Consider the following 17114-nt stretch of genomic DNA (forward strand, 5'->3'; position numbering starts at 1 on the left):
ATTGATGTCCTACCATAGGGGCTCCTCAGGCAGGAGACCCCGCTTGACCTTGTCTCTGGGCTGGGCAGGGGCAGGCCCTGCAGGGGACCCCAGAAGTACAGGGCTACACAGGCTGTATGTCCTGACCTGTGCTCACATAGGCAGCCAGGCCCCAGTGGGACCAGATGGGGAACCATTCCCAGCCTTGTCCTGCAGGCTCTCCTGCCCTCTGGGCTATGGGGCCCCTGCACCAGCTTCTTTTCTCCCCCATCTCCACCTCCCTGTGTGCTTGACTGCCCTCTGCCCCACAGGCCCTGGTTGCTGGTACTCTGCTCCCCAGTGCCACATTGTGGGACACGTGGCCATGATGCAGGTCTAACCACCAGGGTCACATACAAACATGGCTGCAAACATGGTCAGGCCCAGCACGGGGCGTGGGGCAGTTTGGAGGGAGGTGAAGGGTTCCTACCAGTAAGATGGCAAACTTCCGGCTTCTCTTCAGGGTCCTCAGTTCCCGCCGGCGCCACCTGAAGCCCAATCACCTCTCGCCCCCCTCCCAATCCCAGCACCTAGCCAACAGCCACCAGCCCCATAGAAGTGACACCTCAATCAATTCATGCCCCCTCCTATATAACCCAGCACCTTTCCCTAATAAAGCGGAACTCTCCGGTGAATTGCTGCTATGTGTCGCTCCTTTTCTTTCATTGGTGCCGAAACCCGGGAGACCGGACACCCCAACTGGGCCCCGTCTTCCCCCGACACCAGCAGCAGCTTGCCCTCGTCCTCTTTTTCCAGCGCTGGCTCATCACACTCACCACTCCTCTCTGGCCTTTAGGTAAGTTTTCCCCCCGGAGTGGGCCACTCTCCCCGAGCTATCGCAGTGCCATTGACCGTGATCGTCCAGCAAGGCCCTGATGCTCGCTCGGGGATGAGGAGGGAATGCTCCCCGCCTCAGGCCTTCACGGCTGCGGCGGACCCTCAGGCCCCTCCCCAAACAGCCATAAATCCCCGCCTCAAGCCTTTACGGCTGCGGCGGACGCTCAGGCCCCTCCTCCGACAGTCATAAATCCCCGCCTCAGGCCTTCAGAGCTGCGGCCAACTCTCAGGCACCCCCCTCCAACAGCCATAAATGAGGTGACTCCTTTGTAGATGAGAACGCTCCCTTTTCCCCCCCTCCTCCTTCTGCTCCGTCCGCTGAAAACGCCTAGCGCTAGGTACCTCGTGACTCCGGCACTCTGCCTTCTTAGGGAAGTCTGGGTGATGACCCACACTTCCCAAGAAATTCCAACTCGTATACGAGTTTCCACAGACCACCAAGGATCATCGGGGACACCCTTTGTCTCCTTGTGGTCTGCTTCCAGTCCGAGGATCTCCGTTCTTCTTCCCCTGTTTGTCTCCTTCTCTGTCCTTTAGCCATGGGAGCCTCCTCATCCCTCCCTGAAAGTTCACCTCTTGAATGCCTGCTTAAGCATCTGGCTACCCTCTCCCTGATGCCTGATATAAAACCAAAACTTCTCCGTAAATATTGCTCCCAAGATTGGCCGACATACCCCCTAGACAATAAAAACCAGTGGCCTGCAGGGGGAACTCTTGATGCTAACATCACTCGCGATCTTTTTAACTACTGCCAGCGCCTGAAAAAATGGAAGGAGATTCCCTATATCGAAGCTTTCCGCCTCCTCCTCTCCCCGCCCCCTCCCAAGTTCTCCTAGCCTGCAAGCCGCCGCCCCCGCAGAAGCCTCCCGTTCACTCCCTTCCCCTTCTTCTCCTACAACAGCCCTTATCCCTTCTTCCCCAACCATCTCCTCCCCCATCTCACCTACTCCACCTTCATTCCCTGCAGATTAGGCCTGAGCCTTTCAGCCCCCCTTTAACTAGGTCCCAGGGGCCTCCTCCGTCTTTGCCCTCATCACCTGTTTCTCCCCTGTTAGGGACCGCCTTTGTCTTCTCACATGTTTGTAGAGAGAATGGGAAAGCACCTCCCCCCATGTCTGAACGCAGCATGGGAAAGCACAAGCTAGAGAACAACCGGTGCAGTCCTTAGAAGTTATCTGTCCACAAAAACATATCTTGCCAAGACTCCTCACTCTGAAAATAGGGAGACCTTGAAGATGTGTAGAAACACCGCCCCTGCTTCTAGCTATGCCCTTCCCCCACTTGCCGATGTGGCAGGAATAGAAAACAATGCATTCCATAAGCAATTAACTGGAGCCCTGCTGTAGCTCAGTAGAGCATGGGACTCTTAACCTCAGAGTCATGAGTTCAAGCCCAACTAAAGCAGCAGAGGCAAGCAGCTGGGCTGCTAGCTGGCGACATGTGGGTCTGATTCTATCTTTCTTTATTTTCTTTGCCCCCCTTCTGCACTTCAGGACCTGCTCGACTAGGCACGGCTAGACCGCATCACTCCCCAACAGACTGAGCCAGAACCCTTCAGTCCCCTTCAGACTCAGTCCTGAGAGCCTCCCAAAATTATCGCCCCCCTCCAGGAGGTAGCAGGATCCGAAGGCATCGTGCGCGTTCACGTCCCTTTCTCCTTAAGAGATTTAGCCTAACTAGAGAAACGCCTAAGTTCCTTTTCCACTGATACCATGACATACATCAGGGAGTTTCAATAGACCCTCCAGTCTTACAGCCTCACACATCATGACATTTTCATGCTCCTGGCCAATACTCTCCTCCCTGAAGAGCGTAGACGAGTTTAGGACTTCGCCCAAATGCAGGCTACTGAAACCCACAGGACTGACCCCACCTATCCCCCTGGCCCCACTGCTGTCCCCGAACAAGACCCACACTGAAATTATAACACCGCCATGAGTCTCCGCTCTCGAGATATTTTTGCCTCCTGCTTAGTAGTAGGTCTGAAAAAGGGCAGCTTGTAAAGTAGTCAATTTTCAAAAGCTCCAAGACATAATTCAAAAGAGAGATGAAATCCCCTCCGAGTTCTTAGACAGACTCACTCAACTGGGTCCAGGTATACCAGCCTGGACCCAGAAACACCTGAAGGAAGACATGTCCTTATGACATACTTCCTAGCTCAAGGCTACCCCGACATTAAAGCTAAACTCAAAAAGTTAGAACAGGGCCTCGCTACCCCACAGACTGAGATCCTAACAGTGGCCTTTAAAGTCTTCCATAAGCAGGAGGAGGAGAAAGAATGCCGTAAACAAAAGGCTGATCAGGCCAATTTCCAGATGTTGGCCCAGCTGATAAAACCACAACCTGGGCGCCCCTCTACAAACAAGCCCCCCCAAGAGCTTGTTTCAAGTGCAGAAAAGAGGGACATTGGTCAAGGGCGTGCCCCTCCCCCAGATCTCCTACCACCCCATGCCCCAGATGCCACAAAAAGGGCCACTGGGGGTCTGATTGCCCAACCACCTGAAGGGGAGGCTGGACGAACAACCCCCATCCTAAGCCCGCCGTAGTGGGGCTGGCAGAAGAAGATTGATGGGGCCCGGGGGCTTCTCGCCCGACCATTTCCATCACCAAACAGGAGCCCAGGGTTACTTTAACAGTAGACGGTCACCCCATCTCCTTCCTCCTAGATACAGGAGCCACCTTCTCAGTCTTGTGAGAATACCGGGGCCCTACCACGCCAGCCATTACTCCTATAGTCAGAGTAGGAGGTAAACAGATTTTCCCATTAAACCCCACACCCACCCTTTTATGCACAATCCAAGACAATCCCATATCTTTCTCCCACTCCTTCCTGGTTATGCCCCAGTGTCCCATCCCTTTACTAGGATGAGACATCCTTTCCCTCCTCCACGTTTCCATAACTATATCCACTCCCACAACCCCCAGTACTCCCTTTCTGATGGCCCTCATAGCCGACAACCCCCCTCTACCCAATGAAAGCTCCGGTTCTGCCCTCATACACCCTGTAAATCCCAAAGTTTGGGACATTACAAGCCCCTCCGTGGCCCTATGTCCCCCTGCCTCTATCAAATTATGTGACCCCTCTCAGTATATCTGTCAGGCCCAATACCCCCTAACCACTTCAGCCCTCATAGGCCTCCAACCCATCATTCAAGCAGACCCACTCACTCCCCATTTAATACCCCCATATTAGCTGTTAAAAAAACCAACGGATCTTTCCGCCTTGTCCAAGACCTTTGCCTCATCAACATAGCCATTGTCCCTAACCATCCCTTAGTTCCAAATCCATACAGCCTCAGCATCCCACTTCTCAGTCCTAGATCTCAAAGACATACCCCCATATTAGCTGTTAAAAAACCAATGGATCTTGCCGCCTTGTCCAAGACCTTCGCCTCATCAACATAACCATTGTCCCTATCCATCCCTTAGTTCCAAATCCATACAGCCTCAGCATCCCACTTCTCAGTCCTAGATCTCAAAGACCCATTTTTCTATCCCTCTAGACCCCTGCTCCCAAGATTTTTTCATCTTCACCTGGACAGACCCATACACAAGACATTCTAAACAACTCACTTGGTCAGTTTTGCCACAAAGCTTCCGAGATAGTCCCCATATTTTTAGACAGGTCCTAGCTCAAGACCTCAAACAGTTTCATTATGATCACTCCAAGTCCACCTTATAATACATAGACAATCTTCTACTCTGCAGTCTCTCGTGGGAACAGTCTCAACTTGACACTGCCTCCCTACTTAACCTTCTAGCTTCCAAAAGTTACCGAGTATCCCCCGTCAAAGCTCAAATCTCTTCCCCTCCTATCACTTACCTCAGATTCCTTCTATCTCAACAAAGAAAGTCCATTACCTTAGACAGAAAATGGCTCCTCTCTGACCTGCCCATTCCCAAAACCAAGACAAAAATCCTTTCCTTTCTAGGCCCTTTCTAAGCCTAGCTAGATATTTTAGAACATAGATCCCTAACTTCCCCTGCACCCTGTTGGCAAGACCCCTATACAACCTCAGCAACAGCCCCCCTAAAAAACCATTATCCTCCTCACCCCGACACTCCTTCATTAAGCTCTGTCAAGCCCTTGTAGAAGCCCCAGCTCTCCATCTTCCTGATTTGTCGAAGCCCTTCTCATTATACATTCATGAGAGGTCCAGTCAAGCTCTAGGAGTCCTAGGCCAATATGCTTTGCCCCAGTAGCTTATATCTCCAAGCAATTAGACCCCACAGTTCAGGAATGGGCCCCCTGCCTACAAGCATTAGCCGCTAGACAGCTCTTGCAGAAAGAAGCTCATAAACTGACATTCCGAGCGCCCCTTACCATTCTGTCCCCACATCACCTAAAAGATCTCTTAACCTACAAAAGTTTACAGACTCTCCCTCCCTCCAGACTCCTGACCTTACTGTCCTCTTTCCTCCAAAATCCCGTTCACCCCCTTTGCCATCCATACCCGAATCATGACTTTTTCCTCCTTTACTGCTCTCTCGCTTTTTTCCTCATTCCTATTGTCTTCCCCACCACCCCAGCCTCCTTTGTATGGCGATTCAAAGTCAGACAGACTTACACACAGCATCAAACAAAAGTTACTGCCCTCATTGCCACACCAGACTTCCCTCTGAAAAGCTGCTCTGAACCTTTATACCTCCAGTTTCCTCCCTCCACTGAAGTGTTCACTAGCAGCTACCCTTATTCTCCCTACCTCTGCTTCCTCTATGACCAAAAACAAGCCTATTGCAGGCGATAGCCAGACACCTACAGGAGATGTCCCTACTGGTCTTGTGCCATTCACTACATGAGTAACTTCCAGTACCCACAGTATTACTCCTCCAACCGTTTCATGAAATATCCCAACGGCTCATTCTCCTTATCAATCCCAGATCCTGGGACTCTCGATGGGCTGCCAGAGTCACAGCCTCAGTTTACTACGGGGGGTCCTCGACCCCCCACAGTACCCTTCATATCTCTCGAAAGTATGTTCCCTCTCATTCCCAGATCTCTCAAGTTGCATCAGATAGCAGACATTCCGAAAAAGTCATTATCCAAACTCTTGATGGCGCCTCTTCATCTTCTTATCCCCACCCCTCTTCCCATTTCTCCTACTCTTCATTACAGCTCATTCAGGACACCACCATCTTTCTCAACCACACCCTTAACACAGCCAATTGTTTCTTGTGCGCATCACTACAGCGCCCACTGCTGGCCGCCGTGCCCCTTAATATTTCCAACTACTCCTTCCATGCAGAAAGACAACCCCTCTGCCCCCTGGCAGACATACCCCTATGGGAACCAGAATACACAGATAATCTCACCATCCACCACTGTGTAAGCCCAACTCCACCCCCCTCCAGCGCACTTCAGTGCCTCTCTATCTACACCCCTACCTCCGGCTCTAAGACTTTTACGCAACCGGGACACTTCTTTTAGTGTAATAGCAGTCTTTTCAACTCACTGCCTCTCAACTCCGATACACCCTGCATTCTCGTCACCCTAATCCCACAGTTAACACTTTACAGCATGGCAGAATTCCTTGAGCTCCAACCTCCCTTGCCCTCGCGCACAAAAAGAGCTGCTTTCCTTCCCATCATGGTCAGTAGCTCTTTGATCACCTCAGCCATTGGGGCAGGTTTTTCGAGAGAAGCCTTGGGTCACTCTCTATAGGCAGTTAGAGATCTCAACGCCAAACTTGAGGGAGCCCTGACATCCACTGCCGACTCTCTAGCCTCTCTCCAAAGACAGGTCACTTCGCTAGCTAAAGTCACCCTTCAAAACCGGCGGGCCCTAGATCTGCTTACAGCCGAGAAGGGCGGCACCTGCGTCTTCCTCTGGGAAGAGTGCTGCTATTACATCAACGAATCTGGCATTGTAGAAACTGACATTACCAAACTCACCGACCTTGCCTCCAGTCTCCACTCTGCTTCCAATTCCAACCCATTCTCGTCAATACTAACAAACCCCCTCCTCACCTGGCTCTGGCCCATTGCAGGCCCCATAATAATCATTCTTCTCGCCTGTCTCTTCTTACCCTGTATAATAAAGTTCATCAAATCCCAAGTCGGAAAAATCTCTAATCAAGCTTTCAACCAGCTTTTACTCAGGAACTACCAGCTTCTGGCCACAGAAGATCCCTCACCCTCACGTGACCTCCTCACCACACGCTGAGATGGACCCCTCTCTCCACTGGAAACTGTTCCTAGAAACAATAGCCGCAGACGCCTGGCTCCTGACACCCATATCCTCTTGGCCAACCTATGGTTACAGGGAACCTTCATTGATTTCCAAACCTGAAGAAGTCCACATCTACTCGTCCTTACTGCGGGGAGTCCTATCAACCCTTTCCTCCCAATCCTCAAGCCCTCACTCCCTTCTCCACCTCTGTTCAGCAGGAAGCAGCCAGAGAGAAAGCAACGTCCACAAACCCATAGAGGAGAAAGGGGGGAATGAAGGGTCCCCACCAGTAAGATGGCAAACTTTCAGCTTCTCTTCGGGGTCCTCGGTTCCTGCCGGCGCCACCTGAAGCCCAATCACCTCTCGCCCCCCCTCCCAATCCCAGCACCTAGCCAACAGCCACCAGCCCCGTAGAAGTGACACCTCAATCAATTCATGCCCCCTCCTATATAACCCAGCACTTTTCCCTAATAAAGGGGAACTCTCCGGTGAATTGCTGCTATGTGTCGCTCCTTTCCTTTCAGGAGGGACTGTGTCTCCATACTGAGGAGCCTGATCCACCTGTCTCCCCGTGAGTGGCTCTTGTTGCCTCACACCCCTCACTGCTAGTCACCCTCCCACCAATGTCCTCTTGCTGCCCAAAGGAGAGGGGCTGTGGCAGCAAGGGAGAGACCTTCAGTATCTGCTCACAGATGTCCTTGCCTGTGGCCCCCTCTGTATGTCTGTGTCCTAATCTCTTCTTCATATAAGGACACCAGTCACGTTGGCTGAGCACCCACCCTATGATCTCATTTAATTTAATTACCTCTGTAAAGATCCTTCCTCCAAATAGTCACAGTCTGAGGTACTGGGGAGTTAGAGCTCCAACAGATGGATTTGGGGAGGACACTATTTGGTCCATAATAGTGACTTATCAGCTGACACTGTCAGGGGCCCTCTTCAGGTGGTGGTGTAAGTCCAGCGACAGGAAATCCCAGGGCAAAATACCTCTAAAAACCGAAACCAGTCAAAGGGAGAAATAAAGTTTAAAATCCGTTTATTGCTTACAAACTGCAGCCCAGGGCCATCTCTCTCCTCTGCTCAGGAAGGAAGCCAGCAAACAAGCCAGCCCCTCCCCTTAAACTCTCAGGTTCAGACACGCCCTCTGTCACCCAGGTAATTGCCCATTGACATGGAGATGAGCTTCTCTCCACCCTGAGGATATGCAAATGAACCAAAGACAGGTGAGATAATCTGGAAATGTTAGAATTTTGCCCACAGGTGGGTTCTTGAGGACAGAGGGATTCTGTGGAAAGACTCCAACTTTGTTTTTCTTGTTTAGACTTACCTTGGCTATTCGTGGTCTTTTATAATTCCATATATATTTTAGGATCATTTTGTCAGCAAAGCATGCTGAAATTTTGATAGAGATCACATGGAATCTATTGAGTTTGTGAAAACAGTTATCTTAACAACACTGAGTCTTCTAATCCATGAACACGAAATATCTCTTTGGGTATTTTAATTTTAATCAGCAATGTTTTATAATTTCCATTATCTAAGTCTTATACTTCTTTTGTTAAATTTAAATATTTTATTCTTTTTAATGCTATTGTGAAAGGAATAGTATTTTTAATTTCTTTCTTGGATTGTTCATTGCTCATCTACAGAAATACAACTGGTTTTTGTTTATTGGTCTGGTGTACCTATAATTTCCTATCCTTATTTATTATTTTTATGCTTTTGTGGATTCCATGGATTTTCTAAATATAGGGTCATGTCATCTGCAAATAGAGACAGTCTTACCTCTTCCTTTCCAATGTGGATGCATTTTCCCCTCCCTTTTCCTTGTCTGATTGCCCAGACCTCTTGGGGCTGACGATGCTGATACCAGGATACATTTGAGAAACTCCTTGTGGCCACAGAGCCCTGCTGTGGCCTTCAGTGGCCTCTTGGACAGCAGAAATGGGTCAACACAGTCCTCGAACTTTAGAAAGCAGTGAGGTAAACCTACCTTACCTTTTCAGAGGCCTGCCATACAGGCCCATGTGGCCAGGAAGTCCATGAAGGGCACAGGGCCTTTGAACCCCCTAGTTTGGGGCCCCCTAGTTCTGAGAGCCCTGCTGAAGATTTTAGGTGTTTTATTCCTGTCCATTCCTCTTAACACACACTGCAGCAGGCGCTGACTGCCTGGGCCCCAAATGGTGGCCCTAAATTGTTTTAATAAGATTCATCTGATATTTTCCCTTATCAGTTAGGGAAATAGCAGGAATCTTAGGAATAAAGTGAAGAGGGATATGGGAAGCTGAGCACGCCAGACTGTAGGCCCTGTGGTTTTTAGATGTGTGCTCCCCAAACTGAGTGTAGGGCTTCATGCCTAACATATTTTTTTTTTTTTAGCACAGAAAGAGATCTGGAGATGAGGGGAGGGCTGGGAGCAAGAGATTACTTTTCATGGGAACCAAGGAGCTTGAGGGAAGGATAAACTGCCTTCAGTGGGGTGACTTACAATGTCTGATAAGGGTATGCTTTAAGAAAGAAAATTCCATTCTATAATTTGATATTTGTGTTTTGAGCCTGAACGTCTCATGCTGCAATATAAACCAAAAAACTAAATAAAATAATCTTTGTTATTGAAAAGCTGCAAAAGATACAGCACATCTCAGAGGAAACATGGAGTTTGGAGACTTCTGCAGTTCCACAGCTGGAAACTGCGCTGGAGAAATACCACTACTCTGGCTCCGGGCTTGTGTGAAATGAGGGAGCTTGGTCACATCGCAAGAACTAATGTTTGCTGAGGGCTTTCTATTTGCTGAGAACAGGGCTAAATGTTTTATAAATGAAACCATGACAAATGAATGACCCATCTTGTGCTGATGCAGGGTGAAATGGCAAATACTAACAGTCCAGCAGCCAAAAGTAAGTTCACAGTAATGTTAAGTCTTTACTGATTTTGTTAACAGCTGTGATGGAATCCAAATACATGGTCTGCTCAACGACATTCCTATAGAAGTGTGTCCAGCCCACTTCTGCGAACCTTCCCCACAGCCAGAGCTGCTCTGAGGCATCTTTCTTTGCTGTTCACCCATCACTCATCTCCACACCGAGTCCCTTACCGCTAGAGCAACAGGGCCAGGAGTCAGTCCTACAGCCTCGCACCGACAAGCCTGAGGAGGCCCCATTTCAGACATCTTAGCTACTCACAGGCACAGCAGTACCAGCCTTGGTGTCTAAATTAGCACCTTGCCAAGCACTGTGATGGGTGCTTTATATGTTTATTTGTAAGAATAGAAATAGGTTAGCATAAGCATAGCCATCTTAAAGGCCTAGAAGCCATTTTCTGAGTATGTGACTTAGAAAGAAAAACTGGAACTGGGTAAGGCCTTGAAAAACAAGTTAATCATGAGCACCGGGTGGTGGGCAGCTGTGACCCTTGGTCAGCTAACCTTGGTCAGTAAATCTTACATACCAAGCTTATCGTGCAGAACCTCCCTAACCATTGAGGAGTAGTCTTACCCTGCCCTTGCTTAACCCCAGGATATATGTCTTGCAAGAATAATGTATAGTTATAGAAAATTGCTATGAGTTAAGTGCTTTGAAATTGCTATATAAACCCTTGGCTCTGAGTGCTCGGGGTCCTTGTTGAGACCCGCTGCTTCGGGCTGACTTGGACCCCAACTAGTTGGCTGAATAAAGACTTTGCTTGAATTTACATCTCTATGCCTGTGTAGTTTGTTCTCTGGGGAAGCCTCGGAAGCCTGGACCCTAACATTTGGGGGCTCGTCCGGGATACGAGCAGCTTCCCTGAGAACAAAGGACAGCTGGAGGCAAGGTCTGATTGTCCGGACGGGGCAGTGTAATTCGAGGGTCGCCCCCTCGTGTCTGCATAAATCCATTATAAAGCGGGAGTCGCCATCCCGTGTATGGTCTCGGGTTAGTGGTCCCGAGTGAGGAAGTCCGGGCTGGTAGTCCCGGCCCCCAGGTTAGCGACCCTGGGTGAAGCCCAGGTAACCAATCCTGGCCCTAGGGTCCGAGTGACTCGGCCTTAGGAAGGCAAATCCGATCGGCAGAAAACTGGCGCCCGAGGAGGAAAAGATCGAGCTCGTCACCCTGCGGCAGTCCGAGTGGACGCCCTTCAGGAGAATTACGAGAGTTTTTGAAGACCCTGAAAGTGGTGAGTGTGGTGCGCACCAGAGTGAGAGAAGGACCGGTCCGAACGAGTGCGATCAGATGTGGTGTGTGTGTGCTTAGTGTTATCATTGACTGTTTTACTGTGTTTTGGTTTCGGTTTATATTTTTTTGCGCTTCTCATTTTAAGTTTCCTTGTTCTAAGGTTCTCCTGCTCTCTCCGTTCCTCCTTTCTGCCACTACATCATTCCCCGCGGGCACGGGTCGGGCAATTAAGAGCCATTAGGGCGCCCGCCGCTAGAAGACTCCCGTGACAGGATAAGGGGGTCACAGCCGCGAATCCCAGATAAATTCGCGTCCCACGTGGAAGGAAAACTGTGCAACGACAGGCACTCGTTCACAAGCACATACAACAGTCATTTTGTTTGAAGTGGCATCTTCATCCTTCGCCTTTGTCTCCCTCATATTCTTTTTCCTTCTTTCTCACCATGAGACAGACTCAGACGACCCCCTAAGTGTGTAAATGAATATATCTTTCTACCTCCGGATGGTATTAATGAAATTGATTTAAAGACAAGCGCTTGTGAAAATTGGGTATTCTAAAACTTCCAGAAAACCTGATAAAAAGTGTTAAGCATTAATGCTAATTTGAGTTTGCCTGAGGCAGGCATGTCCTTGTAGTTATCAGCTGCCTAAATTTACCTGAGGTCATTTAAGTCATGTTATCTGCTAAATCTTTTAAAAATAAAATGCTTAAAGGCTTGGCTTTGTCTAATATTCAGTAAAGGTCTTGTAAGTAATCTAGAATAGTTGTTACGAATGAGTGAACTAAATGACTGAAGCAAGTGAACCTCTTTTTAATTGTGTGTTACAGTGTGTATACCTACCTACTGCCTGAGAATCTTTGTAGAAACCTAAAACCTTAAAGTTTTGCTAAGTTAAGAAGATATACTCTATGAGAGATTGTGCTGTAAAGCTCATGGTTACAGAAATTATAAAATGTGTTCATAAATTTGTCAATCTAAAGAATGTTAGTTTAACAGTTTACAATGGCCTGCTTCTTGGTGTTCACTGGAAATTAAAGTTTCTAATGGTTTTAAGTTTTAATTAAAACTATTTAAAGTAATAAAACATTTCTCTATGCTAAAAAATGTATGTTTTAATAAGAAAAAGTATAAAGAATGAAAAGTCTTCTGCATGCTAAAGAATGTGTTTTGTGATAAAGAAAGTAACTTTGTTCTAAAGTACAGCTATTTGTTTAAAGAGAGAAAACAGCGTGGTGCCTTTTGTTGTGGAAGACCCGCTCAGCCTGTTGCTTTGGGGGGGAGGGTCAGGATGTTTAGAGATTAAGTGAGATAAACCCAGTCAAGCCGCAGGCAAGCCCAGGCTAATTCTCACCGGCTTATGTGCTTGGGACCATAGGGCAAATGAAGAATAAATTACTATATTCTTACAGATATAGTCGTGCCTAGTGAAATTAAAGCAAGTGAGTCTTGATATCAAGTGCACAGCAAAATTAGAATCTCGTTTCTAGTTAAACAGTTTTCTTTAACTGTTAGTCTGCTCTTAATGTTGAAAGATCAAAGCAGTTTCTCATGCTTAAAGTCTCTGAGTTGCCAGAATATTAAAAAAAAAAAAAAAATGAAATCGTAATATTAAAAAGACTAAAAGCTAAAGTTTGTTAACAACTGTATAAGCTTTATTTGCCTTTGAAATATTTTGTTATTGAAAACGATTGCATGGCCTGAGAAATTGAATTATTTATTCCATATATTTTTATAAGTGGAAAAATCTCTAACCAACAAATGATTAAAGTTGTTACTGATTATTTGTTTTCTTAATTTATCCTCCTAAGCAGAATGGTAACAAAGCTTTTTTCAGCTGATTAAATGCACTTAGTTAACAAACCAAAATTTATTCTTAAAAATTAAACTAGAATCTAGACAAGATTATGTTTCTCCCAGAAAAACAAGTTTCACTGTAAAAGTTTAAATGGACAAACGTGTGACCACTTTTGAGAAAGGTTGTAATAGATTTTTTTGACAACCACCAGGTCTTCTTGTTTAATTTATATGCTGTATGTTTTAAAAAAAAAAAACATGGGGGATGAAAGGAAAGGAGCGACACATAGCAGCAATTAACCGGAGAGTTCCGCTTTATTAGGGAAAGGTGCTGGGTTATATAAGAAGGGGCATGAATTGATTGAGGTGTCACTTCTACGGAGCTGGTGGCTGTTGGCTAGGTGCTGGGATTGGGAGGGGAGCGAGAGGTGATTGGGCTTCAGGTGGCGCCGGCGGAAACCAAGGCCCCCCCCCCCCCCCCCCCGAAGAGAAGCCGGAAGTTTGCCTTTTACTAGTAGTAGTCCTTCAGAGGACTCTTCATATTTTTTTAATGCAAATGATCTTAGAGCTTTTAATAGAATTTGCATAGCAGCTTATATCTACTATTAAAGAGTAAAACATTCTTGAAGCTTTCAGAGAAGACCTGTAGACTTAAGCACTTTCTCTGCTTTTTTTGTATCTGGTCTTGGACACTTATGCTAAGTTCAAAAAAAAAGTGCTTTTACCTCTAGTTAACTCTGATATTTTCCAGAGGGCCCCTGGAACATGTCAGAAGAATTTTTTCTCATTAGAGAAAGTATTTGACTAATTTGGCTTATTTATCTGATATATATTTATTTATTTACCAGGAAAGCACTGTCAAAGAGAATGATGCTAAACTTTGTTACTAAATGTTTTGTATTACAGAAATATCAGAATTTCCTTATGTCAACTGTCTTACAGTAAGCTCTCATCAGATCTTTAACCATTGTCATTTGTAAGTCTTTTGTCATTTATAGTATTATCCCTAAACTGGTAAAGAACTAGATTTCAGCAGAACAGGTATTAGTTACATAAGATTACATAAACTAAAGAAAATGATTTTGTGTCTTTTTGTTTCAAATGTTGCTGATAAAGTGTTTTAACCTTGTTCTCTTAAACTGACAACAGTTTAGTAAATGACTATCTTTATGAGCAGAATTGAAACTTCCTTCTCTCTACCTGATCCCTCCAGAGTTTAAAAACTTTCAGTGACTGTTTTTGTATTCCATGGCAGTATGTTTATTTGCACGAGTTCAATAAGAATCTGCTTTCCTTGTGAGAAGACTACTTAAGAACACTGGTTATACTGCCAGGGCTTTGACTGGAATGTCATACCTGAGAGACATGTGCATGGACTCAGATGTGAACAACTTTAAGGAACTAAGATTGACTTTATAAAGCCAACAAAGCCCCTTGGAAGAACTGGCCTGGTACCTTGCTTACAGAGTTCCCAGCAGCCTTACCAGGTGAGTAAAGAAGGTCACTTCCTGGCAGGTTCAGAGACCTCGAGAAGAGAAGAATTCATCCAAATCTACAGGTACTGCAGGCAAAGCCTGATGGCAAGTCTAGCTTGGCTGTCTGGCCTCAAGAGGCCTTTAAAAGTTCAATCTGAAATTCCTTACAAAAAGTTCCAGCAAAGCATATTTAAAAGAGCCTGTGTAATCAATTGCTCTTCTTGCTGCACTTGTGCAAATGATCAAGCCAGCTGTTAATTATTTTCTTAACCTGGTTACTTCTAATAAAAATGAGGGTGATTTTAGAGAAAAGTATTGTTTCAATAACTGCAGCCTCCAGAATAGAAAATCCAACTCCAGATGTTGCTACATAACCTAATAACACAATTTGTTTTATCTTGCCTAGAAGCCACAAAACTGCAAATAGTAATAGAAGCGCCAGCCTTCTGAAGCCCTCTCAACTGACCAGTAATAGAGACCTAGCTGTACCCTTTACTGCACCCCCTTCTCAGCACGAAGCAGCCAGAGCGGTCATCGCCCCTTTTCCCTAGCAGCAGCTAGAGCCCCTATCTGTAGAAGACAAAGACCGAGACTCACTTTATCCTCTGCAAGTAGGCAAAGAACCTGCATTGAGAGAGTTCCTAAAACTTACACCTCCCTCTACAACAAGACAGAAGTAATCAGCACCACCCCAGCTTATTCTAACAAGTAGTAGGCCCGCCAAACCGGAGTCACTCCATGTGTTACCTTTATCAAAGAACGCATTAGCACCGTGCAAATCATAGTGTTGAGACAGAACTATCAGAGTGTTAACCAAACAGATGACCCCTAATTTCATGATTGAAATAGATACAAGAAGAAGAGGGGAATGTAAGAATAGAAATAGGTTAGCATAAGCATAGCCATCTTAAAGGCCTAGAAGCCATTTTCTGAGTATGTGACTTAGAAAGAAAAACTGGAACTGGGTAAGGCCTTGAAAAACAAGTTAATCATGAGCACCGGGTGGTGGGCAGCTGTGACCCTTGGTCAGCTAACCTTGGTCAGTAAATCTTACATACCAAGCTTATCGTGCAGAACCTCCCTAACCATTGAGGAGTAGTCTTACCCTGCCCTTGCTTAACCCCAGGATATATGTCTTGCAAGAATAATGTATAGTTATAGAAAATTGCTATGAGTTAAGTGCTTTGAAATTGCTATATAAACCCTTGGCTCTGAGTGCTCGGGGTCCTTGTTGAGACCCGCTGCTTCGGGCTGACTTGGACCCCAACTAGTTGGCTGAATAAAGACTTTGCTTGAATTTACATCTCTATGCCTGTGTAGTTTGTTCTCTGGGGAAGCCTCGGAAGCCTGGACCCTAACATATTAAAATGACAATAGCCAATAACCCTGATGTTCAGGGTGTGCTGGTCATTGGTCTAAGCACTTTATACATTACCCTTTAAATCTCAAAACAGTCCCATGAAGCAGGTGCTACTATCTTTGCTTTACAGAGAGAAAGCTGAGGCTCTGAGAAGTTAAATAATCTGCCTGAGATCTCTCATCTATTAAATGGCGTTTACACTTTGAAACCAGGCCATGTGATTCAGACACAGTAATCACAAGGCTATTGCCACTTCTCAAGGTGTATTTCATTCCAGTTCATTTTCACAACAGCCCTTCCATTCTCACATCATTAAAGAGAGTTGGGATCTTAAAGGTCACTTGCCCCAAATCACACAGTTATTAAATAGAATAGTGCTGATGGGGCGGAAGCCAGTATATTCTATTGCACAATTCTGCCATCTAGTGGTCAAATTTGGAAACTTCCATATAAATAGACTACCCATTCCCAAAAGACTTCGAAGTTTCTTTAAATTTCAGACAGAAACCCTGCAGAGTCTCCAAAGTATTAAAATAAGAGTGAAAGGACAACAGCTAGATAATGATGGAGGTATGGCTGAGGCAATATCTTTTAACTGAGAAGAGAGTTGGCTCTGAGTTTCCCTGCAGCTAAGGTAAAGAAGGAAACATATATTCCATTGCTTACTGCCCAAGAGTAGGTCAATTCATCACGAGATTTTCCTGGTCTTGGACTTCATTAGTAATTCAATAGTGACAGTACTAAAAGTGCTGGAAATACCCTTTGTGTGAACATTAAATTCTTTGCAAAATTCAAGCTAGAGTCTCTATGCAACGGCTGTGTCTCCACAGGAGCCTTAGCTCAGCCTCGTCTTCATCTCCCCGGCAATTGCTCCCAGTATGGAAATGCCTGTGAAGGCTTCAGCAAACTCTATCCACTAGGTGCTTCAGGCCCAGGCCCCCATATTTGTAGTATTTTTGGCCCAGTTATGTTTTGAAAGCAACACTGAGGACCTGACACTGTGGTGGACTTCGGAGGATGGCCAGGGTGGTGCTCAGTTGTGCTGTGAGCTCCCGGAGATGGACCTGCGTAGTCCAATAAGGTGGCCTTAAGTCACATCTGGCTGTGGTTTGGAGGTTTTGAAATGTGGCTAGTCTGAGTTGAGATGTCCCATAAGTGTAAACTCCATACCAGATTTCATATCAAAAAAGGTAAAATATCTCATTAATAATTTTTATACTCATTATATTTTGAAAAATAGTATTTTGTATCAGGTTAATTAAACGATTTTATTAAAATTAATTTCATTTATTTCTTTTAAAAATTTA

Source organism: Manis javanica, chromosome 7 (genome assembly GCF_040802235.1).
Source record: "Manis javanica isolate MJ-LG chromosome 7, MJ_LKY, whole genome shotgun sequence".
Classification (NCBI taxonomy): Eukaryota; Metazoa; Chordata; class Mammalia; order Pholidota; family Manidae; genus Manis; species Manis javanica.